Here is a 6,000-nt window from a genome sequence, read left to right on the forward strand (position 1 = left end):
ACCATATGCAGGGATTTTGCGATGGACAATACAAGTATTTCTGACAATCTCTTTACCAGTCGGCTGTCATTGAAAAGTGACAGAGGATTTAATTCTGACAGAGACCTTAACATATGATAGAACCTGCGCAGCCTAAAATTATCATGGAAGGAAGTGAAATATTGAGAAATGTTGTCTTTTTAGTGGACTAGTGAATATTAAGTTGATTGAGTTGCTCAGAAATAAGGTCAAGATCAAAAGCTAAGTTGAAATGTAGTCATGTATTGATAACTGGCAATTCTGGTATTGTGACAATACAAACATTGCAAACACTTAAACAGTGAAATTAAAAAATTACAAAAAAGATATAGTTATAGTTAAGTTCATTTGTATAAAATGTACATATCTACTTCTAAAAAATATAAAATACTAAAGTGGCAACATGATTATATACTAGGACGTGCAAATAAAAACATTTGAACAGTCCTGACTGTCTCCCCTCTTGAAAAAAAACAAATTGCGTTTAACTCCTGAAAAAAAAGCAAACTTATATATACTTTTGAATGATAATTACATTATCATATCTCTCCAACATCCTAAACATTAAATCAAAAATACACCGACTGAAGCAAAAATGAATGCACTCACAATCTAATTTCATTGACTTGAATTATAAGGACTATTATGGTCTATAGAGTGGTGCAGGGATGACGTATTTACCCGGAAGTAAGCTACGCATTGTTTCCCTCGACAAAAAGCAATGGGATTTCTCCATAGGATTTTGGAAAATAGCTCGAAATAAGGTCTGTGGAAAACGAACCTGTTTGATAAATGTACGTTTTGTTCAGCCGGTTAATCTCCACACGTCTACCCTACATTTATCATTTTCTAATCATAAATCTAGTCGCCAGAAGCAAAATGCTAACGTTATGCTATAAACGAACTACAGCAGGGTCGCTACTTCAACGTCACGCCAACTTAAGATCCATATTCAAAAATACAGATTCTAAATGGTACAAGTTGAAGCGTTTGTTTGAACAGTTTGCAGGAGGCAGGGACTTGCTTTCAAGCAGAACAGGGCTAACTAACTTAGAGGAGTGTTTACGTGTTCGGTGTAATGACGTACAACGTCCTCCACAACATCTGTAGTCTTATTCAGCCACTTGGTAACAACCATCGTTTTTCAGACACATCAACTCTTCAGAAATCACCAGTGTGGTCACTGCTGATGGATTTAATGTCGTAGAACAAAACGTGATCCGTCTCTTCAATGTGTCTCAACCACAGACCTTATTTCCAGCTATTTTCCAAAATCCTATGGAGAGATCCCATTGGCTCTGAGACGAGGGAACAGGAAGTGGTGAAATGCTGACTCACTTCCTGGTTTTAGGACTCATTCCTGCACCACTATTTGGAGTTCACCTATGCACACACACAAACACAGAGGCCATTGTTATGATGAGCTCAAAAGGTATAATGGTTATAATTCTTACAACAAAACCCAAGTTATGAGGAAATCTGGTATAACTAGGCATTGTTTACACAAACACTAACCTAACAAGACCTTAGTTATAAGGACATCTGGTATAACTAGGCATTGTTTACACAAACACTAACCTAACAAGACCTTAGTTATAAGGACATCTGGTATAACTGGGCATTTTATACACACACACTAACCTAACAAGACCTTAGTTATAAGGACATCTGGTATAACTGGACATTTTATACACACACACTAACCTAACAAGACCTTAGTTATAAGGACATCTGGTATAACTGGACATTTTATACACACACACTAACCTAACAAGACCTTAGTTATAAGGACATCTGGTATAACTGGACATTTTATACACACACACTAACCTAACAAGACCTTAGTTATAAGGACATCTGGTATAACTAGGCATTGTTTACACAAACACTAACCTAACAAGACCTTAGTTATAAGGACATCTGGTATAACTGGACATTTTATACACACACACTAACCTAACAAGACCTTAGTTATAAGGACATCTGGTATAACTAGGCATTGTTTACACAAACACTAACCTAACAAGACCTTAGTTATAAGGACATCTGGTATAACTGGGCATTTTATACACACACACTAACCTAACAAGACCTTAGTTATAAGCAGGTGTGCACATAACTTTTTGAGTGAGTTACTCAGATGAGTACCAGGAGACAGCGTTTGGTACTCACCCCACATGAAGCGTGGTGTTAATAAGTGCAGTCTTCCTCACTGTCCTCCTCAGTGTCTCCTTCACTGTCCTCTATTTACACTTCTTGCATGCTAGATGATGAAGATGATGAAGATGCACCTCCCTGTCTCTTTGTAAGCCTCCGATTTGCTTTCTCCAAAACTTGTTGCCAAAACTGTGAAGTCCTTGCATTTCCTGAGGCCAAGTTGAAGGATCAAATACTAAGAAATTATCACATGACTTGAAGTCATATCTGATTTCAGAGGTGGGAAGTAACAAAGTACACTTATTCAAGTACTGTACTTAGGTACAATTTAAGATACTTGTAGTTTACTTGAGTATTTCTATTTTATGCTACTTTGTACTTCTACTCCACTACAGTTCAGAGGTAAATCATGTACTTTTCTTCCACTACATTTATTTAATACCTTTAGTTACTTTACAGATGTGGATGAATGATGTGAAAATATAATCAAGTGTTAAATCAGACTTTAGTTCCACCTGGAGTAAATCCACAAGCTACCCTGCAGTATACAAAGTCATTCAAACTAATTTTTAAACACTTTAATGATCAATAATTATAAAACATATCATATACATTATTATGAAATGGACCAATCTGCAAAATGACTACTTTTACTGTCGCTACTTTAACTAGATTTTGATGATAATACTTTTCTAATTTTACTTGAGTAACACTTCTTCCACCTCTGTCTGATTTCAAACTCTTCCATTAACAGCCTGAGTAAGTTTGCAGCTGTGTGTTTTACTCCACTTTGTTGTAAATAAAACTGCAGCAGCTTGACCACAGAGCGTGAACGTTGTGATCAGCTGATTTTGCGCAGTTCTCCAGTGTGTGCGCGGGGCACAGAATGTGCACAGGGGAGTCTCCCACCGCAGCCAGTTGACGTAGTTTTGGTACAATTCTGTTGTACACACCGACGTTAACAGCAGCTCCGTCTGTGCACACGGCGACCAACTCTGTCGTCCAGTGATCTAAGCCTCTGCCTCCTGTGAAGCTTCACAGGTCCGTCGGTTATGTCCTGCGCGGCACGGCCAGCACCCAGTTCAATCAGTCATAGAAAGTCTGAAGATTTTAGCAGGTCTCCCTTGTAAAAGAGATCGTTGATCTCAATGGGATTTTTAACCTGGATAAATAAAGGCTACAAACAAACAAACAAACAAGGGAGCGAAACGGCAAAGTGGCTGCTTAATGTCTTTGTTTTTTTTGGACATGTCTAATAATTTACTCCACTGAGTATTGACAAGAAACATGTGTAGGCGAAATATGTGTTTTGTTTTGATGACCTATCAGGTACGCAAAGGCGCGTTGTGACACAAGTGACGTTACGCATTTCAGATTGTTGCCGCGCATGCGTACCTGCGTACCAGTTATGTGCACCCCTGGTTATAAGGACATCTGGTATAACTGGACATTTTATACACACACACTAACCTAACAAGACCTTAGTTATAAGGACATCTGGTATAACTGGGCTTTTTTTTTTTACCACTGTGAAGTGGGGAGACGGAGAAGACATTGCCTGTAAGCTTCAAGGGCTTGGGATTCGAGCCCACCTACTAGGCAGCGGAGACCGCCTTCATGCGCACTAACCACTGTGCCACCTGCGGCCCGATATTTCAAATTCTAAAGAATATACTTACAATTTATACGTTTTGCCTCAAAAGTGAATATTGGACAGATTCAAACTGTAAGGTCAATGGGATTTTTTCAAATAAAAGGACAAGACTTAACCTCATTTTTAATGATCCTTTTTTCATCACCAACAAACTTAAAACTTCACTTCAACTTCACTTAAAACTAAAATATCTTTTACCAAATATATTTGTTATTAATACATTTTAAGGTTAAATGCTTAGAAAAATAAAGTAAAATAAAAGTGTATCTATATATGTACAAATACATACAAATACATACAGCTCTAGAAAAAAATGCTACCACTGCTTAATCATCAGTTTCTCTGGTTTTACTAGTTATAGGTATGTGTTTAAGTACAATTTACATTTTTGATTTATTCTATTAACTACTGAAATTTCTCCCAAATTTCAAATAAAAATAGTATAATTTAGAGCATTTATTTGCAGAAAATTACAACTGGTCAAAATAACAAAAAATATGCAATGTTTTCAGACCTTGAATAATGCAAAGAAAACCAGTTCATATTATTTTTTAAACAACACAATACTATTGTTTTAACTTAAGAAGAGTTCAGAAATCAATATTTGATGGAATAACCCTGATTTTTAAATCACAGCTTTCATGCGTTTTGGCTGCCCTCCACCAGTCTGTCCAGATGTGATCCAGAGGAAGATGGATGGTAGCATGCCATCCATAAAAGCTGAGTTGCTTGAATTTTTGCACCAGGAATGGCATAGTCACCCAGCAGCTATGTGACAGACTGGTGGAGAGCAGCCAAAACGCATGAAAGCTGTGATTAGAAATCAGGGTTATTCCACCAAATATTGATTTCTGAACTCTTCTTAAGTTAAAACATTAGTATTGTGTTGTGTCAGTAGTTAATAGAATTAAACAAAAATGTTAATTTTACTTAAACACATACCTATAAATAGTAAAACCAGAGAAACTGATGATTTTGCAGTGAAGAAAAGCAAATCAAAAACTTAAATAACCAACTGCATTCTACGGTGGCCCGGAAGTGCAAGACACCACAGCATTTCACAAAACACAACAGCATTTCACAAAACGCAACAGCATTTCACAAAACGCAACAGCATTTCACAAAACGCTACACCATTTCAGAAAACACAACAGCATTTCAGAAAACGCAACAGCATTTCAGAAAACACAACAGCATTTCAGAAAACGCAACAGCATTTCAGAAAACGCAACAGCATTTCAGAAAACGCAACAGCATTTCAGAAAACACAACAGCATTTCAGAAAACACAACAGCATTTCACATTGGACGGAAAGGGTATTCCTTTAGGGAGAACACTTCTTGTTTGTGATTGGACAGAGCTAGCCAGAGAAGCACTGCTGTGATTCGTTGTTTTTGCTGCCAGTCAAGAAATGACGCTTCGTGATTGGTCAGCACCCGACGGCGCAACATGTCCCAACACATCAACCGTTAGCTGCTAGCACACATTCAGAGCTCACAGCTCCTCATATCTGTTCAGAAACTGGACAAAAGTTAAACAAGTACAAACCACAGACTGTCTATGTCATGGCGAATACAGTCGCTGCTTTATTTATGTCTGTATGACGCTGTTGTGAGTGTGGACGGAGCAGCTACAGGTTAGTTTAGCCTGATCGATCCGCCCCCTCTCCAGCACGTCTTGTTTGAATGACAGGAGTAAACACTGACAGCTGCGGTGAAACTCGAGCGATTTAGAGCAATGCGAAAAATACATGAATTAATGCTTTATTAATTCATGGTTTTTAAGGGGCTTATCTCCATGTAAATACTATGGTAGACTACCCAATATTCGCATCGCTCTAATCGCTCGAGTTTCACCGCGGCTGTCAGCTGTGTTTGCTCCTGTCATTCAAACAAGACGCGCTGGAGAGGGGGCGGGGCGTACCTCCATGTAAATCCTATGGGAGATACCAACTACAAAATGAACATATTGACCGTGATTTAATTGTAATACACGTTTCAAAGTGATGCCGAAGTAACTACATACTGATACCGGTTAGTAAAAACCATGAATTAATGTTTTGACAAGTCTGCAGACAAGACGGCAGGCGAAAAGCTTTTAAAATGCGTGTTTTCTGAATGGAATCGGATCGATCAGGCTAAACTAACCTGTAGCTGCTCCGTCCACACTCA

The sequence above is a fragment of the Trematomus bernacchii genome, unplaced genomic scaffold, assembly GCF_902827165.1.
Source record: "Trematomus bernacchii unplaced genomic scaffold, fTreBer1.1, whole genome shotgun sequence".
In the NCBI taxonomy this organism is placed as follows: domain Eukaryota; kingdom Metazoa; phylum Chordata; class Actinopteri; order Perciformes; family Nototheniidae; genus Trematomus; species Trematomus bernacchii.